Source organism: Benincasa hispida, chromosome 2 (genome assembly GCF_027475165.1).
Source record: "Benincasa hispida cultivar pf3 chromosome 2, pf3_genome.v1.1, whole genome shotgun sequence".
In the NCBI taxonomy this organism is placed as follows: Eukaryota; Viridiplantae; Streptophyta; class Magnoliopsida; order Cucurbitales; family Cucurbitaceae; genus Benincasa; species Benincasa hispida.
In genome coordinates this window covers 39,860,157-39,874,588 of record NC_143479.1, presented here as the reverse complement: position 1 = coordinate 39,874,588, position 14,432 = coordinate 39,860,157, and positions in this window count along the sequence as shown.

The window sequence follows — 14,432 nt, the reverse complement described above, 5'->3', positions numbered from 1 at the left end:
TACCATTCGAAAAGAGGAAAAAACGGAGTCTTTGTGTGAACAAGCTAGAGTTTGAGATTCGACATTAGAAGTATATTGATTTTCCCCCGATAACCGAATACTTTTGTCTCCATTAGAGCAAGAGAAAGTTTGAATAAGAGTTCTTCAAAAGGTATGTCTCTCATCCCATTGTATTTTTTTTTATGAAAGCATGCCGTAATTTGTTCTGAAATGCATAACTAGTTTGTATGTCTGTGAATGCTTGTAATTCTGTCACAATGAATTTGGAACGATCTTGCTTCCGCTCATGGGTTCTCTTTGATAAGAGTTCCTTTAAGAATAATGTAGCTCACCTCAAACTTGTTGCTTTTAGCATCTACATCTATTGAAATAATATACCAAAAACCACAACATATAGATTGAAATAATTTAAAAATACTAAAGTTAAGCACCACAACCTACAAAATCTTAAAAACATAAGGAAAAAGAAAATGGTAACATGATTCACAAACCTAATACAAAATACAAATAAAAAATCACATTTGAGCTTGAAACTAAATCATTCTTTTGAAATTAAAACATTGAATATGGCTACAAGTTGACTCGTTCATCCATAAATGTGAAGCTCAACTCAAACTAAAACTATCCGAAGACGTTGAATATGGGGAGTTTCAAGCCAAAAAGTGTAGTTAATCTAGCTACAAACTATAAAAAAAAAAAAAAAAAACAACTATATATAAAAAAAAGGCAGTAAAATTGAAAACAATGTAGATTTTTGACAGTTAACCCTTTATGTGTTGTTTCTTCATGTTTTTTTTTGCTGTTATTTTAAGTTATTTTTAACCTAACAATTTTCACTTGTTGAATCAGCAAATTTCTCAATGGATTGGTAAATATATTCCCCATATCAATCCAAAACAATAGCAACAACTTGACAACATAGCAGTTTTCTTTTCTTTTTGGACTGGTTTCATCACTTTTGTGCTAAATTACCAACCTGTTCTTGACCCTTTCTTCTCAATTTTTAAGTATATATTCAAAGGTTAACTCATCTAGATAATATCCAAGCTTAATCCACATCAAAATATCAATAGTTCCCTTTCCAAAATTCTTAAAAACAAAAACAGCGGTTGTTCTATATATATATATATATATATATATATAAAAGATTCTAAAAAACACAGGCACTAAGAGCTTGAAAATTCTAAAAAAACATAGCATTTCCCTAGCACTCAAAAGCATTATAACATGTAAGCATTTCAAAATCTAATACCATGCTTCATTTTTACCTAAAAACAACACCATGACGATTAAATCAGTAAGAGATTATAGTGGAAAAGATACCAAGACAGGTGGAAAAACAAGAAAATCAACCAGAATCTTAAACTTAAATATCTCCAAACTAATACAGCGAAAATAGACAAAGTGGCCCAATATGATTTATCGTACTCTAGCTAGCATTAATAGGACCTCGAAAAACCCAGGTTCCTAGTCTAGAATCAATAAAAGAAGAAGGAATGCAAAAAACAGCTTTGGTTGCAGCTAAAACAAGAAAAGAAAAATAACCTTTAGAATTAGATTTTTTCTCATTCACTTTTGGAATTTGACGATTCTCTGACGGGATCTTCGGTTGAATCCCCATTCTTTCCGACAACTCTCAATTGAGTCGAATTCAGCTGATTAACTTCAAATTTCACTATCTCGATTACTAAAAATATAAAAAGAGTAGAACATTGGAGATGAAACAAATCAAGGAGAAGAGAAATGGTTGTTCGTTCATTGGCAAATAGGTCTAGCAGGGAAGGAAACACTCGACTCGCATGCGTCATGTAGAGAGAAGTAGAAGGCAAATCTGATCGTGTTTGAGTTGTTGCAGCTACTCGTCGAATGTTCAAAGTTCGATGATTTGTTGATGCTGATGAGGAAGTCAGACAAGAGCGGCGACAATTGTGAATAGAGCGTGGAGACATTGAGAAGGAGCCGTCGGAGGTGGGTTTTTTGTGTGTTTTCGGGGGTTTGGGATCATTTAGGGGTTTAGGGGCGTCTTCCCCAATTTTTTCATCTCTTTAATATATGATGTTGGGTTTTATGTCCTAAAACTCGCAGTTTGTAAAAATTAAACATACTCTATTATCAATAAAGATGTTATCCAAACATTTCTTCAATAAAGATATTGAATCTATTAATTGCATTCATAAAGTCTAAATCCAATAAACTAAGATCCATGATTATTATATGAATACTTGAACTTTATGTAGAGACATAGAGATGGATCAAGTTTGAGGAAATAGCCAAAACGGTCTATAGTATATGATTAAGGTTGGGTACCTTATTCTGGTAACACTATTGGATGCGGCTTACTCTGTAGCTATTACAAGTTGTTGTAAACATACTACAAAGGAAGTGATCCAGATTCGTTCATGTATTGATATGAGGTGTGGGGGCGTCCTATGCAATGAATTTGCATAAGATCGGACCAAGAAATAAGTCACTCTTACTTTATAACGCTGTTTACTGTTTAAGACTGACTATTTCGCTTAGATGACCTAGGTAACTCGATCTTAATTCTGAGCTAACTATAAACTCCTATTTATTCAAGGTTATCCTTAGATTTGCATGGGTGAGGGTTGGCTCAACAGCGTCGGCTCAATAAGCCTCCCATTTTAGGGGTAAGATCGGGTAGATAGCTGGAGACATAAGGTGCAAGACGAAATTCACGTCTACCTGATTAAGGGATAGGAGAAAGGTTGTTCTCTTAAGTACTGAATCCAGGTCTTGAACAAGGGGCCTCACCTTCTCACTGGCTCGAAAGGGATACGATTTAGAGATTAGATCATAAACCAATTGTTCATTAGATGATCAGTAGAAACTTAAGGAACAATACGTAATATCGGGGATAAAACAACATATTGACCCAGCCGTTATTATGAACAACTTGTGAAGGGTCGACTTACTAGTTATGGTTAAATCATGTGGACACAAATATATCTACAATGAGGAGAGTGCAACTATCGAGTTATAGTGGTGTGACTTGATAGTTAATGAATATTAATTAATTTGGTCTAAAGAGTTTTAGGCAAGTAATCTTAATCGTTGGAGCTCATGATCTGTAGGTCCATAAGGTCCCTCTACTAGTTCGTAAAACATGAACATCTTGAATTATTAAATTGAGTGAATTTAGAATGATATCAATTTGAAATGTTCAAATTGAAATTAGGGTTTGAATTTGGATAAGTTCAAATTCTAAATTAAGGTTTGTAAAATTATATTTGATATAATTATTTAACATTTAATATATTGAAATTAAATGAAATTGGAGAGTTTATAATATTTAAATATTGATTTAAATATTAAATACATGAATGAGATTCTGTTTGAAATTTAATGTGTGTTTAATTTGATATTTGATATTAAATTAATTAATTAATTAAATATGTTTAATTAATTGAAATGCAAATTAATTTTCAATTTTAAATTCAATTTATGAAATTGAATTTTGATATTTGATTAATTATGAATTAATTAAATCAAATTTTTTTATTAATTTTTGAAATGAAAATTGGAAAAATTGGATTTTATGGGTTTTGCCCACAAACACCTCAAGTAGGAGGTGTTCTTCCTACAATCACACACAAATCCTATTAAATCTTCAAGCAGCTGTTGGCTATTGAGCTGAAGAGATGTTGCTTGTATGTATTCAGTGATTAAAAGTACTAAATTTCGAAGGAGGAGATAGAGATTGGAGCTGGAAAATTGGTTTTCAGTTCATCTTCTTCTTCCTTTCAAAATCCAGAATTTCCTTCACCAAATTCACTCAAATTCGAGTTCCACCACTCAAATTCAAGGCCGAGAATAGTAGAGAAGATATCTTGGTGGTTCACTGACGATTTGGAGCTGATTTGGAATGAAGAGCAGCTTGGATTTGGGAGAAATCATCAAAGACATGTTCTTCTTGAAATCCTCTTTTGAATTTATGAAATAGCATGCTTTAGAACTCAAATTCAATGTAATTAGAGTGCTTATTGATTCTGTTTGCTTCCGTTGTATGCTTGTGTATTCCATCATATGAAACCCTAAAAAAATTAAACCACAAATTACTTGACATTTATAAAACGTCAAGAAAAAAAGGAATGAAAAAATCCAAATATTTCCGCTAAACTCCGCTTTTTTCATTATTCTTGACGTTTTTCATCAAATTTACATGTTACTTGATTTTTTTTTTTTAATAAAAATGTCAAGTACTCAAAAGTTCCAAACGTTAAGTAATGTAGTTTTTATAGTAATGATAGTATTTAATTAAATTATTAAATATGCAATAATGAATTATCCACTACAGTAAAAATCTAAGGTTATTTCATGAACTTGAACAAGTATGTAGTTGACCTATAGGTGAATCATGTTCAAGTAATAAAGTTTATAGTATATGGATAAGGTTGGGTGTCTTATTCTGATAACACTATGGATACAACTCACTTTGTAATTATTATAAACGATGTGATCCACATTCGTTCATATGGAGACATGCAAGTGGGGTATCATATACAAAAAGTTTGTATAAGACTGGATCGTAAAATAAATAATCTTTCTTTGTAACACTGTTGGGCTGAAGAGATTAATATTTCATAAGATTGTCATATGTAACTCGATCTCAATGTTGAGTGAGTTATGAACTCTTGGCTATGACGGCTCATTATTTTATTTGTATGGGTGAGAGTGACCCAAGTTGTCGACTCAATAAGCCTATTATTTTGGGGACTTGACTAAGTGAGGAGCTGGGAACATAACTACACAATATGGAATTCACTCCTTTCCACTCTGGGTAAATAGATGAGTAATTCCCTTGCTGATTCCAGGTCTTGAACATTGAGACCCCACCCTCTCACTAGTCTGAGAGGGATTTGATTTATGATTAGACCATAAACAAATTACTCATTAGGGGATCAGTGGTACTAAAGGACAAAAAGATAATTACATGGGTAAAACAGTGATTTAACCCAACTGTAATTACGAGCAATTCGTGAAAGATTGACTTACTTGTAATGGTTATATACATGGACGCAACATGTTCTATAGTGCATAAAAGTGTAGTTATCGGTCTATAGTGGTTTACCCCATAGGTTATGTTATTTAATTAATTAAATATCCAATCATTGGAGCTTATAATTGGTAGGTTCATTAGGTCCCCTACTAGCTCACAATAGTAAAACGAGAACCAAGAGTTTTGAAAGAATTTGAAATATTCAAATTGGTTAAGGGAATATATGTGTTGTATATGATACAATAATGTACACAGATGTTGTTGGGTTGTATGTCCTAAAACTCGCAGTTTGTAAAATTAAACATAATTTATTTGCAATAAAGATGCTATTGAGATTTATTCAATAAAATTGTTATTGAATATGTAAATTGCACTTGTAAGAACATAAATCCAATAAACTAAGATCCATGACTATTACATGAGTACTTGGACTTTATGTGGAGATATAAGAGTGGATCATAACCAAAATGGTCTATAGTATACAGATAAGGTTGGGTACCTTATTCTGGGAACACTAGATGTGATTCACTTTGTATTTAGTACAAACGATATGATCTTGAATCGTTGGGCGTCATGTGCAAAGAGTTTGTATAAGATTGGACTATTTTATAACGCTGTTTACTGTTTAAAGACTGACTATTTCAAAGCGACGACCTAGGTAACTTGACCTTAATCGAGCTAACTATGAACTCTTGTTTATTCGGGAATATCCTTAGATTTGTATGGGTGAGGGTTGGCCCAACAGCGTCGGCTCAATAAGCCTCCCATTTCAGGGATAAGATCGTATAGATAGCTATGGACATAGGATGCAAGATGGAAATCACTCCTACCTGCTTTTAGAGATAGTAGAGAGATTGTGAACAAGGGACCCCACCCTCTTATTGGCCGCAGAGGAACTTGGTTTGATGATTAGATCACAAACCAATTGTTTATTAGATGATCAATGGGACTTAAGGAACAAGATGTAATCTCGAGGATAAAATAGTTATTGATTAGCCGTTATTACGAACAACCTGTGAAGAATCGACTAAATTAAGTGGATAGAAATATATTTCTAATAGGGGGAGTGCAACTACTGGACTTTAGTGGAGTGATCGGATAGTTAACGAATGAATACAGGCAGCCAAATAGGGTGGGGAAGGCTGAGGCCGTAGACGCTATGAATTACCATTTCTTCTTGATTTGGACTACATAATAGTTCAATAATTTTGTATATATACATAAAATCGGTGTTCTTAGGTTTTATTCAGTTTGGAATAACACTAATCAGTTTGAACTAAACTAGTTAATTGTCACGAGGTTCGTCTTTTTATCAAAGTTTACTATTATTTCTCTCAAAATAATTTAAAATCTTGATTCCTTCCCTTGGTATTTTCTAGCTCTACATTGACATGTATGAAGAAATTTCTTATTTCTTCCCTTTTTGAATACAGGCAGCCGTGATAGAATATATAATAAATCGTCCCCTCATTCTCCAAAACAAAATTTACGAGATAGGAAATCTTTTGACAGTTTGGAAGGATCTGATAAATGAATGATAAACGCAGTCCACTGAGTATCTAATATGTGTGTGCATGTGTATATATATATATATATATATATATGTATATATATGTATGTATACATAACTTTGAATTTCATTTCATGCATCTCAAACTAAGCACATTATTTAAAAGGACAATTGCAAATATAGACATTAAACCTAAAGTATTAACAGATATAATTTAATGTAAAAAAATTTACAAATATAGTCAAATTTAAATAGTCTATCAATGATAGACCATATTATTGGTAGGAGTCTATTAGACTCCTACCAAGTTTAAAAATTATTCTTAAACTTAAGAAAAAAAAAAGAAAAAAAAGAAAAACTCTTACCGTTAGTATCTCATTTTAAAAATACATCAAACTTTCAAAATTTGCATTAGTATTCATACGATTTAAACAAATTTTAAAATGTTATTTATCGTTACTTAATAGACGAAAACATATCTCCACTCCATCAACCCTCTCTTCCATTGAGAATTTAAGTAATAATATTTAGGGCAAATTGCAAAAATCACACCTAAAGTGATAGCAATTACATCCTTAATTTCAACGGTAAGAATTAAACAAACCCTCTAACCTATGAAGCACAGATACTTCATGTAAGACAAAGAATCAGTATCAAACACGTATCAGATACCGATACTTTCAGATACTTCCTAGATACGTATCTGACACGCGGTTTGACGTATCTATTTCTACGTGTATTTTTTTTAAAGAAAAAAAGACACAACTTATCTAATCTTTCCCAATCTAAAACTAGGCAACCTATTTAAAAAGCTTACTATTCGAGCCCAAAACTAAAAGGAAAAAAAATAAATAACGGACCAAATCCTAGACTAAAATCACCTAATCTAATCCTAGCCCAAAACTAAAATGGTTTCACATTTGAGCCCCCACAAAGTTTACCAAAATATAAACCATTTGGATATCTTCAATAATTCAATGAAGAAGTTCTTCGTTTATCTTCATACTTCTCCCTCTAATCTTCTTCTTCTTCTTCTTCTTTGCAATATGAGTCATTTTTCTATTGCATTTTATTAACCACTGTACTTCAACATCTTAGATGTTGCTTTTTTTGTAATGTATTTCAATGATTGTATTCTATTTTATATTATTGTTATTAACTTGTATGCTAACTATATCCTAGATTTTTTTAGAAAAAAGAAAATATATCTTCAACGTACCAATATCCTCATTTTTTAGAAATATATATATATATATATATATAAATGACGCATTCTTAGATGTATCCATATCTTAGTTTTTTAAAAATTGACGAATCATCGTATCCGATCGTATCCATATCGTATAAGCGTATCTGTGTCTGTGTTTTATAACCTCCAACTTTTAAAAGAGTAAGAAATTGTATTCTTAACCTTTCAAATGTACAAATTAAACCCTCAAACTCTCGTTGATATAAAGATTAAATCCATTTTACTCAATATCTCTCACGTATTTCTCCTTTTTGACCCTAATTTCTCTCTCTATACCTTCCACCTCTCCTTTCTTTGGTCATTCTTTTTTTTTTTTTTGGGGAAAAATCAATGAATATATGTTTATAAAATGTTTGAACCATCCAAATGTATTGTGGAGCAATACAACCCAATAACTACCCCAAAGAAAGAAACCCTAATTACTTCAAATCCTCACAACAACAAACCAACTCCAACACCCAAAATTCCAACAACTACTGCAAAAAACGGCGGACCCTCCACCTAGAAACAAAAATTTCTCGCAAGCTTCAGAATGTTAATAAAAACTGTCTCCAACATTCTAAATTTGAAGAGCCTTTCTTATTGAGAGAGAGAAGAATGGTAGAAGATCATTTGAGGGTTTTTAACATAGTTTGAAGGGTTAATTTGTATCCTTAAAAGATTAAGGATATATTTTTTACCCTTTTAAAGTTTGAGAATTTAATTTTAACTTTAGAAAGTTTAAGAGTGTAATTGCTACTACTATCGTACTTTAAGAGTTGTTTTTATAATTTATCCTAATATTTATGACAACTAATAAGAAAACATGTACATCACCAATGATGACATTCCTTTGCCCACCATTTTTTGTATTTGGCTGTTGATTTTTGGATTGGGTAGGCTTCTATGCTTTTAACTTTAAAAGTTGTTTTCAAGTTGGTTTTCTTCCAACTCAAGTTAATTTCAAAGAAATTAACTATATTAATAGTGAGAGCTAAGTCCAGTTTTAGTAATCATTTAGTTTTTTTGTTTTTGTTTTTAAAAGTTAAGCTTATAAACTACTTCTACCTCTAAATTTTTTCTTTAATTATCTACTTTTTGCCAATAATTTAAAAAATTAAGCTAAAATTTGAAAAAAAAAAAAAGCTTTTAAAAATTTATTTTTGTTTATGGAATTTGGCTAAGAATTTAACCATTGTACTTGATAAAGATGCAAATCATTGTAAGAAATGAGGAGGAAATAGACTTAATTTTCAAAAACTAAAAACAAAGAAAAAAACGAAATGTGATTACTAAACAGGGCTTTAATAATTTATTTATGTTTTTTTTTGAAAGGTTAAGACATTAATGCAACTTTTGAAAGTTCTGGATATTTTTTAAATACGGTGTTAACGATTTACTTCCATACACTAATAGTAATGAGTATTTTTTAGTTCTAAAAGTATAACAATATTATTGAGACTTATAAAGTTCAGAGGTATTTTTTTAAAATAAAATACTAATGATTTTCATAAAATCTAGCGTTATTTTTTTTTTTTTTTTTTTTTTTTTTTTTTTTTTTTTTTTTAGAAAGTTTAAGGGGATTTTTAAAATTTGTTAATGTTCAGAGGTATTTTTTAACACAAAGTAAAAAGTCCAAGTGTATTTTCTATAATTTAGCCTTAAATTAATAATTAAACCTTTAACATTTTTTAAACGACTTAGAATCATAATTATTTATATTATTGGGGGATTTTAAAAAATAGAATAATAAAGGAAACTATTTACACAAAATAAAAAAAATTTAATCTTCTTTGATAGAGGCTGATAGAGGTCTATCAGTATCTATCAGTGATAGAAATTGATAGAAGTCTATCACTAATGGACGGTGATAGAAGTCTATCAGTGTTTTTTTTTTTTTTGCTATTTCTATAAATAGTTTGACATTTTTTCTATTTATAAAAGTATCCCTATATTATATCTGTAGAGATAAAAGCTCCAACCCAACGGATTTATCAGGACTTAACTCGAAATTAATTGAAAAATCGAAATACCAATACATTGAAAAAAAAAAAAAACAGAATATCACATAGATAAAAAAAACTCAGCCTACTATAAAAATTCTATGTTAAGCATGCTTTAAAAAATAGGAATTCAATACTATAGAAAAGAAAGAATACTTACTTTTGTTGACGACTCAGACTAAAGGTCCAATTCTCCTTGGGATTGAAATCACAACACTATCGATTGGGAAACCTTCCTATTATCTGAGAGCTTTAGGTATTGGTTTGTGGGAACCAAATCAATAATGAGAAGAAGGGAGAGAAATTTTGGAGAGAATTTTCACAGAACCCATAAGAGAATCACACCCCTGTAAAACTTTCAAAAGAGGGAGAGAGGAAACGGGAGCTATCCCACGATTTAGATAACTCCCCTTCGTAGGAGTTATTTGATTTAATAAAACCAAAAATATCAATTTAGTTAATTAATTAAAATAATTAATAATTAATTAAATATAATTTAATTAGTAATTCCATTTAAATCATATTTAAACGAAAAATCTCTCATACAACCTATAATTTTAATTCAATTAATTAAATTAAATTAAATTAAATTAATAATTAATTAATTCTCCAATTAATTAATTATCAAATTAAATATCAAAAATTTAATTTAGCCTACATTTGAATCATATTCAATTGTATTTCTCTCATAACCTATAGTTTTAATGTACATCTAATACGCATTAATTTTAACCTATAGTTTTAATATGAATCCAATTCATATTAAATTAATATTTGAACTACTTCAAATATTTAATTCTCCCATAAATTAATTTTGAATCATATCCAAAATTAAATTTATATTATAAAGTTTGATTAAAATACAAAGTTTATACTATAATGTATCATTATATATTATACTATTTCCCTAAGTGAATTTGAACATTTCAAACTCCATTCAAGACATAATTACCTCAATTCCTTTTACGAACTAGGAAGGGACTGTTGGAACATAAAGAAAGCATGCAATAGCATAAGCGAATGATTGATAACATTCTAATTACATAAAAAACAAGAATAAGCATGCATAAAGGGTTAGAAATTACAACATTTGTAGAATCCACCACAATCTTCCTCTCCCGAGCTCGATTGACACCACCAACAGTAAATTTTTGCTATTCTCCGGTTGAAGAACACGGTTGTAGGACTGTTTTGTTAGTGAACTAAAGGGAATTTCATTCTAAAAAAGTGGAGTAAGTTTTGGTGGAAGAGTCAAGTGAAAAGTCAAAGAAGTATTAGTCTTTTTACATTTGAAAAACCAAACTATTTAAAGACAAATTTCATGCAAAATCCTATTTTGTATGTCTTCCACCTCAAAATCCACTAGCATGTAATCTTTAGGTGTCAAGCTTTGGAAGTGCTACTTCAAAATCCACTTAGTTAGTGGAAAAATCCAACAATTGGATTTTTCCACTAACTAATTTTAATATAAATAAAACAAGCTTTTATGGAAAAATATTTTCATAATTTAGAAAATATTTAAAAATAAATTTAATATCACATATTAAACTATTTTTGGCACCTAACTTTGATTAATCACATTAATCAAGTTTCAAAAACACTTTCATGCTAATGTTCAAGAATACTCTAAAAAATAATTAATTAATAAATTAATTATTTAATTGTAAATTATATCTCATATAAAATATAATTTTCTCTTAAGCCCGAATTTGAATGTTTCAAATTTTCACTTCACCTAGTTCTTCAATTTTGTCCATATTGAGCTAACAAGAAGACCTGATAAACCTATAGATCATGGGTTCAACGATCCGAGACTAACCGGTCAAACTCTTTAACCTAGTTAATCAACATTCATTAACTAACAGGACTATCTACTATAGCCTGTAGTTGCACCCCCTCACTGTAGATATATTATGTGTCCATTCGATATAACCATGATAAGTAAGTCAACCCTTCACTGGTTGCTCATAATAATGGTTGGGTCATAAGCTGTTTTACTCCCGAGATTACATCTTACTCCTCAAGTTCCACTGATCCTCTAATAAACAATTGGTTTGTAATCCAATCACTAAACCAAGTCCCTCTCGGGCCAATGAGAGAGTGGGTCCTTTTGTTCAAGACCCGGAGTTAGCACTTAAGGGAACAACCTTTCTACTATCTCTAAAAGCGAGTAGGAGTAAATTATGTCTTGCACCCTATGTCCCCAACTATCTACCTATGGTCTTACCCTTAAAATGGGAGGCTTATTGAGCCGACGTTGTTGAGCCAACCCCCACCCATGCAAATCTAAGGATAATCTTGAATAAGCAAGAGTTCATAGTTAGCTTAGGATTAAGGTCAAGTTACCTAGGTCATCGCTTTGAAATAGTCAGTCTTAAACAATAAACAATATTATAAAGTAAGAGTGACTTAATTCTTGGTCCGATCTTATGCAAACTGTTGCATAGGATGTCCCCACTCTTCATGTCTATACATGAGCGAATTAGGATCACTTCGTTTTTAGCACTTTAAAATAAATTGTAACAACTATAGATTGGGTCATATCCGATAGTGTTACCAGAATAAGGTACCTAGTCTTATTCGTATACTATAGACCATTTTGGCTTTTTACTGAACTTGATCCACTCTTTGTCTCCACATAAAGTTCATGTATTCATATAATAACCATGGATCTTTAGTTTATTAGATTTAGACTTTACAAGTGCAATTCACATATTCAATAACAGTTTTATTGAATAAACGTCAATAACATCTTTATTGATAATAGAATATGTTTAACATTACAAACTGCGAGTTTTAGGACATACAACCCAACAAACTCTCACTTCGACTAAAACTCCAGTGGATTTTACATATATATACAAATATATATACAATGTTGAGTAATGAGAGAATAAAAATGATAAACTAGGGCATTAGATACCCATTACTTCTCCCACTTGCCCTAGTTTCATCTATTTTTCAGTCCTAGTCCCACTATGTGACCCTCAAACACTTTAGCTGAGAAGGCCTTTGTAAATGGATCAGTCAAATTGTCTTCAGAGGCAATCTACATGAAAATAACGTCTCCTCGGTATACGATCTCCCTGATGAGATGGTACTTGCGCTCGATGTGTTTTCCGCGCTTATGGCTTCTAGGTTCCTTTGAGTTAGCAACTGCACCACTATCACAATAAAGTGTGATAGGTAGACACATATTTGGAACAACTTTGAAATCGGTCAAGAACTTTCTAAGCCATACCGCTTCTTTAGCTATTTCACTGGCAACTACATACTTAGCTTCCATGGTGGAGTCAACAATACAACTTTGTTTGATACTCCTCCACACTATAGCTCCTTCGTTCAGAGTGAATACTGACCCCGAAGTAGATTTCCTAGAATCTATACCAATCTGAAAGTCAGAATCAATGTATCCAGTAAAGATCAGATCCTTAGCACCATACACGAGCATATAGTCCCTCATTCTCCGAAGATACTTGAGGATATCTTTAATGACAGTCCAATGATCATATCCAGGATTGAACTGATATCTGATGACAATTCCAACTGCATAGCATATGTCGAGACGAGTACACAACATGACACACATTAAACTCCCTATTGCTAATGCATATGGAACTCATTTCATAGCCTCAACCTCTTGAGGTATCTTAGGACACTGTTCCTTAGACAAATGAATTCCATGCCTGAAAGGTAACATATCTTTCTTGGAATCTTGCATTTTATATCGAGACAACATCTTTCTATATAAGATGCCTGAGACAAGGCTATTGTTCTGTTCTTGCAGTTCTGAACGATTCGGATCCCAAGAACATACTATGCTTCTCCCAAATCCTTCATTTGGAATTACGTGACTAGCCATGTCTTAATGTCAGCTAGAAATTCTACTTCATTCCCAATGAGTAGAATATCATCAACATATAGAACCAAAAAAGCTACAGTATTGTTGGCAATCTTCTTGTAAACACAAGGTTCGTCAACATTCTGTTCAAAACTATAATATTTGATCGCAGTATTAAATCTCATGTTCCAGGATCGAGACGCTTGTTTTAGCCCATAAATGGATCTATTAAGCTTGCAAACCTTTTGCTTTTGACCCTGTGCAAAGACATATATATACTCTCTTCAGGATAGCCATTCAAAAAAGCTGTCTTATTTGCCAGATTTCATAATCATTAAAAGTGGCAATGGACAAGAGTATCCTAATAGACTTGATCATGGTAACTAGAGAGAAGGTTTCTTCATAGTCTATCCCCTCTCTTTGGGAAAACTCTTTTGCCACGAGTCTAGCTTTGTAGGTCTGTACCTCACCAGCTTGGTCTCATTTTCTCTTGTAGACCCATTTGCAAGGTTTTACCCCTTCTGGTTGATCTACAAGATCCCAGACTGAATTGAAGTATATTAACTCCATTTCGAGGTGCATGACTTTTATCCACTAATCTTTATCCACATCATCCATTGCTTGTTTAAAAGTCAATGGATCCTCTAAGCTATCATCATGTATGACGACCTGAGTTTCAGTTATATCCATATACCTGTCAGACAGTTACACAACCCTCCCACTACATCAAGGCATTCTCGACTCTTGAGAAGGATGAGAAGTACCAGTTCCATCAACAACTCTTGTTGAAAGACCTGTTTGATCAACAACTCTTGTTGATTTATCTATAATTT